Raw genomic sequence first — 20,431 nt, forward strand, 5'->3', positions numbered from 1 at the left:
TCCTGCTAGCTTCTCTGGGCTAGATCTACATCTCAGAACACAGGAACAAATCCATTTCAAGGGTTGACTTCAGGCAGAGGAGAAATGACCAGCCCCAGACACTGTATCACCAGGGTAATAGCATTCATTCCACAAATCTGTTTTGAGATCCTACTGTGTGATCCTTCTAAGTGCCCCCTTCCCACACACCCCATCCATTCATTCTCCGCCAGTCTCCCTCTGCCAGTAATGTGCTGCACCCTTATAAAAACAAAACAAAACAAAACAAAACAAAACAAAAACCTCTAAAATATCTCTTATCATTCAGGTTCCCCTGCAGAAAGCATACTCCCTGTGGAGTCTTTCCTGAACTGCCTACCAAACTAGCTGCTCCTGCCTGTCCCCTGGCCCAATGCTTGCTGATCCCTGAACTTCACACCCATTTCAACCTGCTCTGTTTTGTAATTAGTGACTTGTAATTAGTGACATAAAATCTCTCTTTCATCTGATGATTACAAGTTCACTGAGCTGAAGGAAGATAGCATCTCTGTGATTGATCCCAACCGACATCTTATACCCCCACGGCCCTCTGGGTATGTTTTCTCAATTGAAGGAAGACAAAGGAAGAAAATTTGAATGGCACACTTACTAATCCAATGGCGGCCGTCAGCTAACATTTGTGAGAGGATTTGGGCTACAGCACACTGTCAACCCCCTCTCTAGTCCTATGGCCTTCAATACCATCCTAAGCTGATGATTATGTTTGTATTTTTACCCCTGGCTTGTATGCTGAGCTACAGCGTCCTCTAGCTTCCTAGAGGTCTAAGACCCATCTCATGTGGAATACGTCCACAACAGAACTCTGGATTTTTCATCTCCAAATGTGTTTATCCCCAAACTTCCCTGGCTCAGTAAATGGTACCACCAGGCACCCAGCTGGCAAAGCCCAACACCTGGGTGTTTCCTTGACTTCTTACTTTGCCTCACCCCCCTGCAACCGCTGGCAGGTGTACCTCCAAAGTATTCCCTGAGTCTGTCTTCTTCTTTCCATCCCCACGGTTAAGATCCCAGGCCAAGCCACCGTTGTCTCCACCCTTGATGATTCCATCAGCCTAACTGACCTCCTGCTTCCACTCTTGACCAGTTCTTATCCATCTACCAGCCAAAGTAATCTTTGAAAAGTGTGCATCGTATAGTATCACTCCATTTCTTAAAGCCCTCCAATGTAACTCAAAGCAATTAGAAGAGACTCTAACCTCCTCTCCATGGCCTCCAGGTCTGCATACCAGGCTAACCTCATGCCCACAAAGCTCCCTGCAACCACTCTCCTCACTAACTCACCCAGCCCATTCCTTCCTGATGCTCCCTCTGCCTGGAATACTGTGCTCCTAGGTCTTCTAGGGCTGTCTCCTGTTTATTACGAAGACTTCCACTTAAATGCCCTGCCTTCTCTGACTGCTCAATCTAAACGTCTCCCTGACCCCCACACCGCATCTACCCTATTGCTCCGTTTTAATTTTGCCTAGCATGTACCACTCACTGAAATGATCATCTTCCTGTATTTACTCGGTTTGCTGTGTCTTCCATATAAGGTTGTAAATTTTTTGACATGACATAGCTTGTCCATCTATCTTGTTCATCTTTGTATCCTTAGGATCAAAAACAGTATCGGGCACATATTAGGTATTCAAAAATACCCACAACCAGCCAGCCAGGTGAAGTGAGAAGAGTCAGACAGGCTCCAAGAATGGTCACCCGGCAGAACAGTAGGGGCTCCTCAGTCCAGAATGACAACTGGTAACAAAGGTCAGATTGGAAACGAAGACTGCTGGGGCAGTCTACCTCCTTCACTGGTAAGCCAGTCTCCAAGTTCTGGCCTAGACCTTCATGCTTTAACAAGGGAAAAACAGAGACCCAATTGATCCATAATCTTGATGAGAAACAGTAGAAACAAACCCCTTAAAGAGCTGCTATATAAATCATTTCAGATGTGACTAATGTAAGGACAGGCAATTTACTTTAAACATTAGAGACTTTCAAAGCTTAGTTCAACTGTATTTAAAGTCCTTTCTGGAACTAGAACTTCCTACTCTAGGAAGAAAGTAGTTCCCTGGCACCAGAGGTATTCAAGTTCAGACTGGCTGGTCACGTGGCAGGGATGTTGGAAAGAAGATTAAGATATCAGACCAAGGTTGGGCTGGATATGCTCAAAGGACAACTCACTGGTTGATTTCAACTTGCCAGTAACAACAGAAAACAATAATGATGAAGATGGTAATGATACTGCTTGGAAAGATGCTCCGCCCCCATAGCTCACAAGGATGGCTAACATTTACTAAGCTGTATCCTTCCTGATTATAAGCTGCTTCAAGTACTTAATTGCTTTATGTCAGTTACCTCAGTTAACCGTCAAAACAAGCCTGTAAAGGTGGTATTTCTTACCTTTATTTAGCAAATGAGGAAATCTAGGTAAAGAGAGCTTTAAAGACTCACCCAAAGTCATGTAGCTAGTCAGGAAGCATCAAGGCAGCTATTTCAGCACAGCTCTATAGGACATACTCTTAACTATAACCCCAAGTGACCAATTTTCTGGTGCAACTGCAGGATGTGGTATATTCTCCTTGGGGTGCTGGGATGAATGAAGAAAAAAAATAGTTCTAGCAGACATCTTAAATACAGATATGCTGACTAGTCATGCATAAATGCATGCAGAATGATATCCATACTGGGGTGAACCAGAGCATCCAACCATGATTCAGAAAATATTTATTCTGGTGTAAGATCGGTCACTGCCTTGCTGTGTGACCCAAGTATGTTCCTTCCCCTTTGTGTACAACCTCAGTGTAAAATGAAAAAAGGAAATGAGATGATCCCTAATGTCAGTTCCATAGTGTTTATGTACTCATATGAATACATATGAATCCAATCCTATTTATTCATCTACAAATCTCTATATAGAAGTGAATAGCAGTTGGGGCACCTGGATGGCTCAGTCGGTTAAGCGTCCGACTGGATCTCAGCTCATGTCATGATCTCTTGGTTGGTGAGATGGAACCCTACGTTGGGCTCTGCACTGACAGTGTGAAGCCTGCTTGGGATTCTCTCTCTTTACCCTTGCTCGTGCTCTCCCTCTCTCTCTCTTTCAAAATAAATAAACTTAAAAAAAACTCTTAAAAAAAAGAAGTGAAGCAATTAAAGTATCTCCTCATGTGGATTAAGCAAAATGCAAATTCAAAACCCCCACTCACTCCTCAAAACACCAGGGATCTCAAGCGAGGGGTCAAATGAGGAAATGCAGGGTGTTTCGAAAGTAAACAGGCTGGAAACTCAAGAAAGTATCAATTTCTTCTTGGAAAGCCCCCAGGAATAAAAGCAAAAATATGACTCCTAAAATTGCATGTCCATTACTTAGCACAGTATGTGCTCAGTTTCCTACTCAAAACTAGAGGTCTTATACACTAAGGCAAGAAGGTGTTCAGAGTATCACTATCACATTCTGCAGATAAGTACATTCTATCCTCCTCCTCAGGCCTCATAAGCAACCATTCCTTCTCGAAGGTCGCCATAAGCTATCTTCTAAATCAGAATCACGTCCACACTTACTTTCTTCTAGATGTCAATAAATTTTTATTGAAATAAAAAAAAACTATCTTTCAAAAAAAAAGTCACTATGCTGGTTTTCCAATGAATTGTATGGAAGCCCTAATTTCCCATGGGGGGTTCAAAACCATAAATCAGCTAGAGGATTGCTTCAATATGACTTTGATCTCCTTTAGGAAGCACAGCAAAAGCAGTGCCTAGTCTCTGCCACCTTCTAGCCATGTGACCTTGAGTGAGTTCCTTCATCCTTCCAAACTTAACTTGCCTCGTCAGGGGAAATTTTACTGGTAATGGTGGAAATCAGCCAGTTGAAAGTGAATCTGCTTAAATCCTAAAATGTCATGCTAAACAGAAGAAGAGATACTATTGGGACTTCCACTGAAAAACAAGGCCAAAATATTTAAAGTAAATTATTTCTAGCTTATATTTAGGATATTATTGTAACTCCATGATCATTCAAAAAAGCAACAAAGACCAAATCAAGTGTGGTAGGGTTTGGGGCACACTTTTTCAAAAACGTTGCAAAGCAAGATACAACCTCCTTTTCTTTCTTTGATGTTCACAGCTGACCGTTAACAGGGTCATGTTTTCAAAAATGTTTAAGAATAACAACAATTGTCCCAAAGGCCTTTCCCATCCTTCTATTAAACACGTCTTTGAAAAAGCTAATCACATTTGATCCTCAGTGATCCTCTCTTCTTCGGTTGTTAATTGTAAAAACTCAGATCCTATTTGCTTATTATAAAGCACTTTTCCAACATAACTTTCGACAGCTCCATAAGACATCTTTGCTACAAGTGGTAATTTTACTTTACCACTACTTTGAATTATTCTTGCTTGTACTATTTGGTGTTTATATCTATTAATCATCAGCAACTTGCCAACATAAATATTGACATGATGGGTCAGGAAACAATTGCTAAGCAGAGAGGAATGCTTGAGTGGGGCTAATTTTGCAAGTAGTCAATTCATCAGTGAATATTTTCGCATTGAGATGATGTTTCCTCCTCAGTACAATCTCAGCATTATGTGGTCTTGGATAACCTTTGCCCACCAACCTCTCTCCCTAATTTAGGTCTTCCCTCAAATGTCCCCTCCATGAAGACTTTGATGACAATCTTATTGAACACTGTAGTCCAATTCCAACCCATACACATTCACTCCATTTACCCTTTCTCTGTTTTCATTTCTTTATAGCACTGACCAACAGCTAACACACTGTGCATGTTATTTATTAACCTGTTTATTGTCTACCTCTCCTCCCCTGCTCCCACTAGAATGAAAGCTCAATGAGGGCAGGGACTTTCCGTTTGCTTTTTTTCATAGCTTATAACCATTACCAAGAACTATGACTGGCAGGAGTAGGAGCTTTTAAAATATTTGTTGAATGAATAAATGAATGAATATTCAAACGAAAAGAACCATCAGTATCTCAAAGGATAGAGAGGGTTCCTGACAGGACCCGTGTTACGGGCTTTATACTTTCTGCTAGGAGAGACAAATGGATTCCATCACAGCTTTGTTAATGGCTCCCCGAAGCACCAAAATGAGTGATAAGGTTGACTAGCAATGTCTGCCCTTGGGCATCAGAAGTGCCCACAGGAATAATGGCATCACGCCAGGTATTCTTCTTTCCTGCCCTATATTACTGCATAATCGTCCCGAACTCCATGCAGACTTTTCACTAGTGTTTACCATTGCGCACCCGCGCTCATGTACATACACATACACACACACACACACACACACACACACACACACACACACACACACACGACAAAAGTGCAGTATGGCTCACATTGTTTTAAAAAGTAACAGGTATTTTTTAAGATCTCAGCTAGCTTATTACCTACTTTACACTGTGTTTTAGCTGCCAGCTAATTGTTAATTGACGACGTGTTACAAGTAGCCGTCAAATAATGTAGCATCTTTGGCAATCAGATTTTTCAGTTGGAAGAAGATTTAGAAATAATCTGATCCAAACTAATCATTTAACAGATGGAGAAACCAAGGCTTAAAGGATTAAGCGTTTGTTCTCAAATCTCACAGCTAAAATTATACAAATAAGAACTTCATATCACTAGCATTTATAAACAAAAGATAAACCAGAGACTTTGGGAAACTGAGAAAAAAAATTAAAAGGGAAGAAAAGAAGAAAAGAAACACATTTGGGCAGACACTGTGGAGGGCACTCACATACCTTGTGTTCCTCATCTCAGCAAAGTGAACAATCGCTGACTCCCCATTTCTAAGAGGTCAGTATGTCTCTGATCAGTCTCTGAATCCAATCCTCCCTGTTCTTGCTTTTGTTTTGTGAGAACAGGAACACGGACCTAGTGTTAACTGATCACCAGTCTTCCACATAAATTCCTCAGATGAGAATTTGAAAGATGACTTCACTTAAAACAGAATTCTATTTCTCTGGCCGGGGTGGCCCTTCCCTCAGACAAATGGTTTTTGTCCTTGTGGCTCTCTCAGAGAGCTGTTTCTTGCCACTGCCAGCGTCAGATGGCACCCAAGCAGCATTTTCAACTGATAGATAGGTGAAGCCCCTAGTCTCCTGAACCTGATGGCTGGAAAATTCCAACAAAGCTTTCTTATGCAACTACTGCTGTTTAAAGTTTATCAAAATTATAGAAATGAGCCAGCCAATTCTTTGAAGCCTCCTGACCCCACTATTAATGAAGAACTGTAGCAACACTGCGTTTGGCACATTCATGGAACTTTCTGGAATATTCAGGTAACGTGGAGGGAAACAGCCAGGTGGGGGAGATCTGACAATTACATCATTTCTGGATTTCCCTCACTCTCCAATTCTAGTCAAGCCTCAAGCCTTACCAGGAGGGCCTCCAGCTCTGCCAGGCTAGGAGAGACATATGTCTTTATTAGAAAAATCATCCCGGAGGCTGCCAAGCCCTGTGTAAACAGCAGAGATTGCTTGGCAAATGAAGGGGTCACCCAAGAGTCTGAGATAAATCGACACACGCTGAGGTTTCAGTGACCCAGAAAGCCCTGAAAAAATATGGTCTTACATAGGAAAAAGAAAAAGATATTTTCCATCTAAAACAGCTGATGGGTGTTTTTCCCCTTCCAAACGGACAAAATAATACCTTGAGGAACAGGAGAAAATGGGACTTTTTTGAATTCCCCAGTGAGAAGGAGCAGCTGGGATCAGAGATCCGCTGCAGCAGATTTGGTGCCAAACAAGGACAGAGCATGGCCAGGTCTATTTTCAGTGGCACTTAGGTTTCCCGCTGACAATGTCCCTGACTGTAGGGGCTGTGTGCTCCATGAGGGTGAGCATTGGGCCCTGCTGGCCCCAGTAAGAGCAGCTCTTTCTGAAGTCTGGCCCACCATGCATGCTCAGCAACTCCCTGGAGAAGGAGTTCATGAATCTTACCCCTGTTTCGTATCCATATCCCACTCCTACCATGTTCTTACCCCTAAGACTGTGATACTGCATGCTGGAGGCCATCAATGAGTAATAGGAGTTTCCCAATATATTAATCTAGCTTTCAGTAAGGTTTGCATGCCAACACAGTGATAAAGGCTGTCTCTAATGTCGTATCGCTTAATCCTTGCAATGTATTAGTGAGCTAGTACTAGTATTTTTATCTCCCATTTTACAGATGTGGAAACTGAGGCTCAGAAGGGCTACGGAAACTTGCCCAAGGTCACAACACAGTTTAGACTCAAAATCAGGCTCAATTCTAAAAGCTGTGCCTTCATCCTTATCCCTAAGGTCTCATTAGTGGTTTGTACAGCAACTTGGATTCTCTCGAAGACAGTGCCTCTCGAGCTGTACTGCTCACACAAAGCATCTTGTTAAAATGTAAATTCTGATTCAGAAGATCTGGGCTAGCACCTGACTCCTGCATTTCTAACAAGCTGCCATGTGGTCTGCAGACTGCACTTTGGGTATCCAGCCTAAGAAATCTTTTCTTTCGGATGACCTCCATTTCTTTTAAACAATAAGTATTGTTTTCAACCTAAAAATGTTTGATTTCACTGTGTATTGGCAGCTAGTGAAATATTTAGCAGAAGCTTTCTGGTATAATGTATTCCTAGGGACTTTCTGCCTTGCAGCTTGGAAGGAAACATTGAAGGTTTGGGGGCAGAGATGTGACATGATCTTATCTGCATTTTAGCTAGCTTGGAGCTGCTCACCCTTGCCTCCCTGGCTGCTTGTTTTAATCACACCACTAATGTGCAATAATTAGAATCAAAGGAGCTCAGAGGGAACTAGAGAAAACATTTAACCTAATCATGTAATTTTACAGGGAAAGGCTGAGGCTAAGAGAGAAATTTCCCAAGTCATACAATTTATGTGTCACGGAATTTTTCAAAGTACTTTCTATGCGATGCGAACAGGCATTGTGCAATAAAAATAAAAAGCTGAAAGAGATTTGAATGTGTTTTACCAAGTGTTTGATCAAACAGTTAAGCAGTTTTGTTTGCTGCAGGACTTCTCAGAGCCTCTAATAAGCTAACATTCCCTGTAAATCTTCCAGAGTGAGATGAACGTATTTCCCAAATGACCAGAGAATTTTTTTAGGATTTGTGTTTCATGAAAAACAGCTTGGGAAACTGGTGTCCAGTGTTCTTTCCCTGGATCACACTGCCTGTCATAGATATGGCCCACCTTGCGCATGTCTCGGAAAACCTCCTGAGAGCCTACATGGTTTCCTTTTCTTTTGTTTTTAATGTTTATTTATTTTAGGAGAGAGAAAGCGAGTGTGAGTGGGGGGGCTGGCAGAGAGAGGGAGAGAGAGAAGCAGGCCCCACACTCAGCCTCCATGGAGCCCCACGTGTTGAGATCATGACCTGAGCCAAAATCAAGAGTCAGACACTTAACCGACTCTTGCCACCCGGGCACCGCTAACTCTTTCCCTTTAATTTTTCTTCTATCACATCCTGTAATCTAGGAAGTATGAATTAATTTGGTTGGTCTGTACTATCTGATCCCCTAGTGGGGAAAGGTATTTTCAAATCAAGGAGAGCAGAGTTATAATATTGAGTGCAAACTCCAGCTTTGTTAATATCTTTTAATGTAATCATAAAATGTAACCCAACTGAAACTTAATTTTTTTTCTCATTTTTCAAATGATGTGGCATAACCAGATTATCTCTCCTTCCAGCTCAATGTGCATAATGTCATGGTGAAAGTGTCTTTGATCTCTCCTATAAGACAGGTTAGCAACTTAACTGAACTCAAACTTCTCCCACATAATGCCCATGCTCCCCATCCTCCACTGCCTTGGGGACTCTGTGCATTGCCCCTGAGAGGTATGCCACACGGATATCTATCAAAACACACTGTCTGTGTCTCCTCATATCCAGATGCAGAATCAGAAACTGTCCTTCAGAGGCTGCACTGCCATCTTTTCACGAATGACGATCTTCCCAGATAACTGGCCTGCGTGGCTATGAGCCCTGAGTCACCCAGGACAGGTAGCCCAATTCTTGGCCCAGGACTCCGTCCTAGACACCACAACCTTTTTTTCTTTTTTCGGATTGTGCCAACCAACTCCTTACTCCCAGCTGCCGTGGCAGTCACCAAAGCTACCACCCTTCAGAGAGAGACACAAATTCCTATCAGGTCCACACTCTGTCATCATGTGCCTCAGAGCTGACTGCCCAGGCTGCCATAGCCCTTCTAGCCACTTTGGTCCTGACAGAACAGCCTCAGGGAAAATCTCTGGCTCATTCAACCTTGCTCCAGCTGCAAGCAAAACCTGCCAGACCTCATTCTCCTCCTTTCTTCTTGCCCTCTCCCTTCTCCTGGCCCATTGGCTTTCAGTGAGGTTTCCCAGGGGAGCACTGTGTCTCTTGCGGTTGGGCTCAGTGTGCATATGAAAATACCATCTGCATAATTTATCACTCCCCATGCATTCTTCTTTCCTTGACTGAAGGGGTAAGGGTCTACATCTGTATCAGGAGAGACAAAGAGTTTTACATATTGACTGTGTTTATGCATAACTATATGCTACCTGCCAGTCACTGAACTCCACGGATATTTTAACACTTCCACGTCATTGCCCAAGCTAGTCCTTTGCTTTGGAAAGACCTTCTTGGGGTGCCTGCGTGGCTCAGTCACTTAAGCATCTGAATCTTGATTTCAGCTCAGGTCATGATCTCATAGTTTGTAAGTTTGAGCCCCACCTGGGGCTTTGTGTTGACAGAGCAGAGCCTGCTTAGGATTCCCTGTCTCCCTCTCTCTTTGTACCTCCCTGCTCACTCTCTCTCTCTCTCTCAAATAAACATTTAAATAAATAAATAAATAAATAAATAAGGACCTTCTTTTCCTCTACTTTCTATTGATATCACACCTACCTCTGGAAGACTTCTATTTATCAGCCCTTTGGTAACGAAACTCCAATTTTCCCTTGAGAACTCACTCTTCCATTTGATTAAGTTCACATGGTTTGTGTGGGCATGACCACCTCCTCCAGCTGTGGGATGGGTACATAATCCAACCTTGTCTAGTCAGAGCCCACAGTCACCTGGCCACCATGGTTAGTTAATAGATGTGCAGGTGATTCAAGGAAGGCCAAAGACAGTGCCGAACTTCTGCTAGGAATTATGAGAAAGACAGCATTTTGCAGTGAGATGCTGGAGTGGCAGGACGTGAGCCTAGACCAACATGCCTTTCTCTGCCACAACCTGAGTGTGAATGAGGCCAACAAAGAGGCAAAGTAGAGTCCAGAGGAGAATACATATTGTTGATAGTACTATCTGAGCTTCTGAATCCAGCCAGACTTGAAACTAGGCCTATCCACTGTCTTTTCAGATCTGTGAGCCAATAAGTGATGATAACGATGACGGCCATGATGATGGCTGCCTATGTCAGCATAAGCAGGTAGAATGGATGCTATCTTAAAAAAAAAAGGCGGTGGGGGGGAGGTGGGCGCTTGGGTGGCTCAGTCGGTTTGGTGGCAGACTACGGCTCAGGTCATGATCTCGCAATCTGTGAGTTCGAGCCCCGCATCGGGCTCTGTGCTGACAGCTCAGAGCCCTGGGGCCTGCTTCAGATTCTGTGCCTCCCTCTCTCTCTGCCCCTTCTGTGCTTGGTCTCTCTCTCTCTCTCTCAAAAATAATAAACATTAAAAAAAAATTAGAATGGATGCTATGGTATGTTACACTGATCCTTTAGGACTGAGGCATTCATTCTTTGAGTGGCCATAAGTGCTGCCTGCCTGATGGTCCAGCAGTTGCCCTTAGCTGAATGAAGCTGTCTGACCCAAGGCTATGTTCCCTCCCCAGAAACAGCTCACACCTGATGACCGATCAATGCCAGATACACAAGTGCCGACCCCTGTCTCAATTCGAGACAATTCTGAAATGCTGTCGCAGCTCCAGAATTCCCTTGGAGACTGGCTGAGGCCTTTGTTGCAGCTAAGCTGTAGTTCAGCACCTCGCTCTGCCTAATCCTGCTCCCCTCACTGCCTGACAGGTGCCATCCCCAAGAACAGTGCCCAGTAAACTCTCTGCATGCAAGGCTTCATCTCAGGATGTTTCCTGGGGGACTTTATCTAAGAGAGTGGACTTGTGCATTTGTAATCACAGGAGCCCTAATATACAATCCTACAGTAACCAACCCAAATTCCCCCTCTCCCACAAAATCTTCAACAGCATTATTTCTTTCTAAGCTCCCAGAGCTTACAACTTATACCCTCATGTAAACTTCTCCATTCCTCCTTGCATATAGTTGATGGTCTGTGTGTCTACCTCCCCCTCCCCCACCCCCACCTTGGAATTGTAAGCTCTCCATTTTTGTTTTTGTTTTTGTTTTGTTTTTATGTATTACTGAGCCATGATCACATAACTTGCACTCATCATAAACTGAGGGTCACCATGAGAAGTACCCTCCTGAAATTCCTCACTGGGATCTCTGCAGAAAATGTTGAAAGTTATATTAGTTATAGACTGCTGTGTAACAACATAGCCCAAAATTTGGCATCTTAAAACAAGAGACAAATATTATCCTACCAGTGTCTGAGGGTTGGGAATCTGGAAGCAGCTGAGCTGGACGGGTCTGGCTCAGGGTCTCCAGGACTGTAGTCAAGACATCAGGCAGCAGCTGAGGGACCTGATTCCAAGATGGCTCACTCCCATGGCTGTTGGCAGGAGGCCCGAACCCCTCATCATGGGGACTTCTCTGCATGTACAGCTGCTCAAGTGTCTTCATAACATGCCAGCTGGCTCCCCCTAGAGTGAGCTTCCCAGAGAGAGAGAGAGAGAGAGAGAGAGAGAGTGAGCCAATGCAAGACAAAGACCAGGATGCCTTTTACATCCTTTTGTCAGAAGTCTCTTACTTAAGAAGAGTTAGCCACCACCCCCCACCCCTGGAAGAAAGGAGCCTCAAAAATCTTGTGAGCATATTTTAAAACCACCACAAGGATATTGTCCATTAAACTGCCTAGACACCAACTGAGTCATAAGAGCATCTCCTCCAATGCCACCAGGAAAAAATCCTAACACCTTTCATAAGCAGCTTGATTGTTTTTTATCTCATGTTCCCTGTACACTGGGTAACTGATTTTGTTTCATCTTTTCTCCTCAGAAACTTAAACTAGATTTGTAGCCCACTTCCATCAGGGGTAAAATACTTCACAGCATGTATATTATATGCTATCTTTATTTCTAAGTTTTGATTTTCTCTTTCCTGGTTTTCCTTGAGCATCATTTTCCTTATTTTAAAATTTACTTTACCTTGCTATAGGCTCTGCATCTTAATAAGCTGCCTTAAATCCTTTTTAGGACAAGGCTGGGTATAAATAAATAAGTACAAGCATACAAATGTATACATACAAACCTAAAATAGGGCTCTTGATTTACTGGTATATATCCCTAGAGTCAGAGCACCAAATCGTTTAAACAAATTCGGGTCATTTTATCTGACAGATCCTGTGGCAAGAATAAACAAGAGCATTTACAATAACTGCTAGCATTCATTGTGCATTTACCGGTGTGCCAGGCACTTACTGTGGGTAAGAATTTCACTCACTCCTTGATTTGACCTCCACAATATCCCTTGAAGGTAAATACTATCACGACCCCCACTTTCCCACGGTCACCTTTCTAGAAAGTGACAGGGCTAAGATTTGAATTCAAGGTCACTGGGTCCTAGGACCAAAGTTACATGCTACTTCGGGTTTTTTAGGGCAAATGGAAAATATGTTTTAACATTTTATCAAGGAGAAAACTGATGCCCACAGAGGTGATTTCTAAGTCATCAAGTAGGTATTCAACTCTCCTGGGTGTCTGATGTAATGGTAAGAGATTCAGGGTATGCAAAGGAAGAGGAAAACATACAACCGAGGATTTCATAGTCGAAGCAGGAATGGGTAACTTACAAATGTAAAGCATTTTTTTTAAATTTATATTCAAGTTAGTTAACATACAGTGTAGTCTTGGCTTCAGGAGTAGAACCCAATGATTCATCCCTTACATATGACACCCAGTGCTCATCCCAAAAGTGCCCTCCTTAATGCTTGTCACCCATTTAACCCATCCACACCCCCTCCAGCAACCCTCAGTTCGTTCTCTGTATTTAGGAGTCTCTTATGGTTTATCTCCCTCTCTGTTTTTCTTATTTTTCCTTCCCTTCCCCTATGTTCATCTGTTGAATTTCTCAAATTCCACATATAAGTGAAATCATACGTCTTTCTCTGAGTGACTTATTTAACTTAGCAGAATGCTCTCTAGTTCTATCCACATTCTTGCAAATGGCAAGATTTCATTCTTTTTCATCATGAAGTAGTATTCCATTTTGTGTGTGTGTGTGTGTGTGTGCGCACGCACGCACCACATCTTCTTTATTCATTCATCAGTTGATGGACATATGGGCTCTTTCTATAATTTGGCTATTGTTGATAGCACTGCTATAAACATTGGGGTGCATGTGCCCCTTCAAATTAGCATTTTTGTATCTTTTGGATAAATTCCTAGTAGTGCAATTGCTGAGTCACAGGGTCATTCTATTTTTAATTTTGTATAACAATTTTAAAATAGAATTTAAAAGAGTCAAAATGAACAGAATACATAGTAAATGCTACAGGTGGGCAAATAAGGCAAAAAAACAAAAACAAAAACAAAACACAAACACAAAAACAAAAACAACTCTCCATGATCTGAGAAGATTACAGAAATCTTCTAGAAAAAGATAAGACTTAGGCCAGACCTTGAAGGATGAGCTAACCTTGGATAAATAAAGAAGATACTGGAATAACGACACGGAAAGAAACACAAAGATGAAATTCTCCAGGCAACATGTAAATAATTCCGTAACCTTTGGCCCCTTAGGGACAACCTCTTAGATCAACCAGTTGAAGTGCCTGGTAACTTGTAGAGAGGAAATAGGTATACACATATACATATACATATGTATATACATATACTTTTCAAATGTGGAAAGGAGTAAAGTTAAAAGCAAAAAGAAAAGGGCACCTGGGTGGTTCAGTCGGTTAAGCACCCAACTCTTGATTTCGGTCACGTCATGATCTCACAGTTTGTGAGTTCAAGCCCCGCGTTGGCTCCACATTGACAGTGCAGAGTCTGCTTAGAATTCTCTCTCTCTCTCTCTCTCTCTCTCTCTCTCTCTCTCTCTCTCTTCCTCCCCCATTCATGCTGTCTCTCTCAAAAAAAGCAGCAAAAAACATGCAGGCATTACATGTCTTTTTTCAAAAAAGCAGCAAGAAACATGCAGGCATTACAACAAAAACTAGAAACCGTACAACAGAGGCTATCTCAAAAAAAAAAAAAAGCAGGGACATACTGCATAGAAAGGAACTGTCAATGACAATCCTGTCATTTCTGATTTATAAGGTGAACCAACAAACATATTTAAACCTTGTAGGAAGAGTACTGTTTTGTGGGGTCATAAGCCATATATCATAGTTTTAGCTTGTCCAGGGAGGACTGGGCTCCTAAGATCTGATTGCTCATCTGTAAAATGGGGATAGTGCAAATCTTTTCTTTATGAAGATAAAATCAGAAAATTTATGTAAAAATGCATTCCAGCCAATAAAACTGAATGATGATCCCTATAACGAATCATTATTAGATATAAATTTAACACAGCTATTGGAAATAGCCTAGTGCAAACATCTTAATGTTTGAATGCCCACCACAAACTCTGTGACTTCTGCTGGAACTTCTCCAGTGTCAACGAGCTTCCCTCCACAAAATACCATATAGACCATTTGGAGACCATTTAAAATGAACTAAGAGCTGCCTCTTGGCCTTTTCAGAGATTCTGATTTTATCTTCTGGGATGCACAGAAAAAAAACGTTCATTTTTACATATATTATCCCTTCAAGTGTTTATAGCCAATAATTATTACCATTGCCTAACTTTCAACCAAAGCCCTAGACTCTTCCCCAAAATAGTTCCCATTCCTTCAAAGGTTTTTCAGGTAACATGATGCCAAGACCTCATAGCAAATCAGTTATCTTCCATCATACACTCTATAGATTCCAGTGTGGTGTCTATCACGGGACACATTACTCTAGATGTAGTTGCATTTAGAAGTATGGTAGTGACTCTAAGTACTCCTGCAGTCCACGTTTCTGGACCATCTTGGTTGACTGCAGGCACGGATCTAATTAAAGAGATTCATGCTGGATATTCCAATATTCTGTAAGTGTACTTGAATAAATGAGCACATACATCCAGCGAGTGTACCATGTAAGCACCAATCCAAAAATAGATATTGAATAAGCCAAGGTAACTAGCATTTATTGAGTACATATTGTGTCCCCTTAGAATGTACTAGACAAGAAAAGCACTATTTATTTGTTACTTGTGTCTTGTTCATCTCCCCTATCTGAATACAAGCTCCACGAGAGAAGAGAATTTGTCTTATTTTTGTATTCCCAGCTCCAAACAGTGCCAGACAAATAGAAGGTGCTTAATAAATATTTAATTAACTAATTCATTAATGATACTGCCTTACAGATAGACTGAAAAGAAGAACTTAAAGGGCAAAAAAGAGACAATGCGTACTAAATGAAGGCTTCCCAGGAAAAAGGGACTTGTCTAAGCCCCTCGCACACCCACTGCCCCCTTCTCACTCCACCTTCAAGGCAATGGAACTTTGATCAGATTGGCCTGATGGTGGGACCCCAACTGGGCTGTTTGCATATAAAAAGGGTTGATATACTTTAGAAGGTTACCCCTTAGGTATAGTTTTCTCTTTTCTAATCTAGGGTCAGAATAAGTGAGATCTAGAGCATTATTGGCCAGATGTCATTTTTCCACCATTAAAATCTCTAAAACTCCAATAAGGGATGTGGCTTGAACCATAACTATAAGAGTTATTCAGGGGAAGAAGATCGATAGGACTGAAATTGGACAGTTTCAGAGAGGTCAAAAGGCTCGACCCAAGCTTTGGAGGATAAATGTAGACAAATGGAACGGAGAAGACATAAACAATGGGACCAGAATCCATTTTGACTGAAGTTGGGCTCAGTGGATGAAAAACTTAGAATGATTCATTGTGTTGTTCAGACCTAATTTTACAACCAATGGGGAACCACTGGAGGATGCCAAGCAGAGGGGTAACATGGTGATAGCATATTTTTAGAAAGAAGGTTCCTTAACTGGTCTTCTTGAGGCCTTTAGGGAGAGCAAATCCTTTAAGGAGACTAGGTCAGGAGCACAGGACTATAAATTAAGCTCTACCATTAATTTGCAGATTTACCTTGGATAAAATGCTTTACTTTGATGGGTTTACTTTCCCCCATATCAAAAGAGAGGCATTGAGAGCAGTTAGTGTGTTTCATCACCAGTCCCAACTCCACACACCTAGCAGTAGATCCCTAAAGTACTATGTTTAGAAGGATTCAGAGATCCTATGTGGGCTCAAAAGAAAAGTGCTACCATCAGCTGGTAATGCCTGCCGTGAGTGCATAAAGGAGGGATATAGACAGATGTGCCACATATGTGCCACTGATGGTGGATTAGAAAGGCAGATTTAACATTTTGCCCCTACTCTCACTGTCAATACTACCATCACTCTATTCTTGCCAGCCCCACCCATTTCCTAAATCCTATCTTTCTGGGAGTTGAGGATAGGAATTTTCACAGTTTTCTGTGTTACAATTAAGTAGAAATGCTTCATAAAGTGTCTCCCAGCCTGACATTCCTACCAGGGGTCATTTGGAAGCACATCTCAGTGACCTCTTGCTCACTCCCCAACTTGCCCTCTGCAGGACAAATCTGCCAGGGGAACAAAGTGAAGAAACCATTTATTTCCATACAAATGTCCCCTTGATGGGTAATGAGGCAAACCACAGCAGCTGGATCTGCTGTGTAAGGCTGAAATGTCTCTAAATAGAATATGGCTCCAAGTTTTCCATGGGGTACCTGCATCAGCAATTCTGTAAGTAAGTCACCAAGGGGAAGCAACTTTCTCTCGGGCATCCTTTGCCCCTAGCAAATCAGAGCTGTGCAAGGAGGGAAAGTAGGGTAAAGAGGAGGGGCCATAAGTTGGAAAGGGGCAGGAGGAAGAGAGTCAAGAAAAAGGAAGAAAGCAGGACACTGGCCTCATCTCTCACTACTCATTCTCAAAATCTTACCCACACTAAATGACTTGTTGGTTGTATTCAGGTCTTTGCACATGCTCTTCCTCCCCCCTGGAATGTTCCACATCTGCTTAACATGACTAACTCATACTCACCCTTAAGGTATGAGCTGGGTATCGGGTGTCACTTCCTCCAGAAAGGCTTCTGAAACCTGGATAAAGGCCTCCTATCCTTTTCTTATCAAAGAACTGATCACACTATATTCAAATTATCTTTTTACTTATCTTTCCTTAGCTGATAAAAAGAGCAGCCAATGTCATTTGAATGTTTAATATGTGGTAGGCACTGCATAAAGCATCTAACACATATGATTGCACTTAACAGCACAATAATTCTATAAGGTAATGAACTCATTTTAAAAATGTAGAAATAGGCTCAGAGAATTTACGCATCTTGACCAAGGTAATACAGGTTATGCATCTAGCAAGTGGCAGAGCTATGATTAGAACCCGGATCTACCCATATGCTCTTAACCGCCATGCTATATCACATCCCCTTCTTCATGCTGGGCTCCATGGTGCAAAGACCATGTCCTACTCATATATGCCAGCACTGGTGTGTGAGCAAGTAGGTAATACTTAGTATATATTGGTCGATTGAAAAGACTGAATGTCTGTGTCCTCCCTCCTAAAATGTATATGTTGAAATCCTAACCCCGGGGGTGATAATATTAGGAGGATGGGGCCTTTGACATGGGATTTGTACCCTTATAAAAGAGGCCTGAGACTGCTCCCTTGCCCTTTCTGTCATGTGAGTTTACAGAGAGAAGGCAGCAATTTGCAACCCAGAAGGGGACCTTCACCAGAATACACGGGCAGTCCAATCTTAGACCTCTAGGCTCCAGAACTGTCAGAAATCAGTTTCTGTGTTGTTTATAAGCCACCCAGTCTATGGTACTTTCTTTTTTTTTTATTAAAAAAATTTTTTTTAACGTTTATTAATTTTTTGATAGAGAGAGACAGAGCATGAGCAGGGGAGGGGCAGAGAGTGATGCAGACACAGAATCTGAAGCAGGCTCCAAGCTCTGAACTGACAGCACAGAGCCCAACGCGGGGCTAGAACTCACAGACGATGAGATCACAACCTGAGCCAAAGTCGGACGTTAACCAACTGATCCACCCAGGCACCCCTGTGGTACTTTCTTATAGCAGCCCAAATGGACCAAGATGGAATGAATGACTACAGGAATGAATGAACAGAATCATCACACATGAGAAATAAAAGATTCTATTGGGTCAATTCCTATTTGAAGAGACGGGGCTAATTGACGGGAATTACCCTCATGAGAGTATGTGTTGCTGAGGGCAGCCAGGAAAGAATAAACAAAACAAAACCAAACAACAACAACAACAATAACAACATAAAACCAGAACTCATCCTAGTCAATGAGAGAAGCCAAAAGTTAGAACCAGAGAAGAAGTGCCAAGGGTCAGGCCCAGGGAAGAATGGGAAATGAGGTCAGAGGTCAGGAGCTGTAGAGACTAGGAATAGGTCTGGAGGCACAGTGCCAGAAAGATCAAGAAGAAAAAATACCTAAGATGACAAATGAAGGAGGTGCTAGGCCCACAGTGTAGGGTGGGGGGTGGGGTGAGTTGGTAGCCTTAAAGTCATGGATAGATACATAAAGATATATAATCCATAAGGATTCACATGGCTTGGGCCAGAACTGGTCCCCAAACCTACACCTTTGCTATTACTCCTCTAAGCAATGTCTGACCCTCACAGCATTTCTCTTCCTTTTTTTGTAAAAACACAGATTCTTTGGACTAGCCCCTTTTTCCTATAACTGTTGTCACAGTAGAAGTTTCAAATGTTCCAGTCCAAGATACAAATAAGCTAAGAAATGAGAGCAGAAATAACCTCTGCAAAGTTTGGGGTGTGTGGAGAGGGGCTCATTTATAAGTTGTCTTCTTTAGTGCTGGGCCCATCAAGCTCCATTCCTGCAAATCCATTTACGATCCATAACTGCTTAAAATGGTTTAAATTCTATAAATGACTATTTGGTGCCCTTTGTGTGTCAGGCACTAACCTAGAAGATATAGAGAGGAGTAATACAAGCTTACTTTCTATAAGCCTAGCAAAGGATTCTATGTTCCATGCAGGAAATCCAGAACAGTTTAAAATCAGAAAACCTCAGTTCAAGGCAAAGTCCAATCGCAGGTCTTCTGGGGTAACAGTAGTGAGCAAGCAGTCACTTACTGTGATCTTGGGCAGGTTAAATAACCTCACTGTGGTCTCGTTTCCTCACCTGCAGAATGTAGAATTATGACCCTCGCCTCACAGGGTTGTCACAGGAATTAAATGAGGTAGCATATGGGGAAGCGTTTTATGAAAGTGTAAAGCACTCAGCATATTCGATTCTTGTTACTAGAAATTCGTCTACTGCTCTACAGTGCCACCCTATTTAATATGCAGATTTAGCCCGATGCCTGGAATAGAGATTTAAATCCCATGAACACAAATAAAAGAAACAAATAAAAGACAAAAGGAACTGCAGTTGAGTCCAACTGATCTAATGTGCATTAAGGACCTGTGGCATTTCAGCACAAAACTGTAATTAAGCCTTATAACAGCTGTGTGAGCTAGCTATTGTTTCCCTATTTTAAAGAGACTCAGGGAAAGTAACTTGCCTGAGTCACTCGACAAATAGAGCTGGTGTTTATACACAGGTCGGCCAGTCTCGCCTATACCATGCTCCCATGTTCCCTTTTTTTTGGGGGGGGGCAAATATTTTATTCTGGCTATAAATGCTGTCCTCCATCCCCTGAATCAGTAACCCCCGGACAGTGCATCACAATGGATCTCCACACTCCCAACCCAGTGATAACTTTTCTCCTCATTTCACAATTCCATTATTTGGCAAGAAATCCACAAGGGACAAGCATATCAGCAATGAAAGGAAAGGCGTATATAAGCCAGTTTCTTTATCAGCCTCTCCCATGCTTGTGATTTCAGGCCGTGAAGGAGGAACGGGAGCTGTAAGTAATGCTAATAGCATCATCCAAGGAGTGGCAGATAACAGCTCCCCCCGGTCCTGGAGAGGAATTGCTTTTGTGCCAGATGGGTTTTCTTGTTACCATCCTGGCTGTGAGATGAGATGCAGAGAAATCATATGTGATGGGTTTAGAAACCCCACTCCCTCATAGCTGACCCACAGCCTCCCAGAAGAGTTACAGGAGCAAAGAATGGGTTCAGCCATAGATTGCCTGGGCAGAAGCTTAGCACTCCCTCACAAGGAAAGGAAGATAAACAATATGCCCGTGGA

At 42.3% G+C, this 20,431-nt stretch overlaps 1 long non-coding RNA gene across 1 annotated transcript in view; it reads right to left on the reverse strand.

Annotated features, from left to right (window-relative positions):
- LOC125171669 (uncharacterized) overlaps positions 1–20,431 on the reverse strand; it is a 145,623-nt gene that overhangs the window by 60,371 nt on the left and 64,821 nt on the right. The window contains exon 4 of the long non-coding RNA XR_007154411.1: positions 11,569–11,797. This is a non-coding gene — a long non-coding RNA (uncharacterized LOC125171669). The remainder of the gene's footprint in view (positions 1–11,568; positions 11,798–20,431) is intronic.

The sequence above is a fragment of the Prionailurus viverrinus genome, chromosome A1 (assembly GCF_022837055.1).
Source record: "Prionailurus viverrinus isolate Anna chromosome A1, UM_Priviv_1.0, whole genome shotgun sequence".
In the NCBI taxonomy this organism is placed as follows: Eukaryota; Metazoa; Chordata; class Mammalia; order Carnivora; family Felidae; genus Prionailurus; species Prionailurus viverrinus.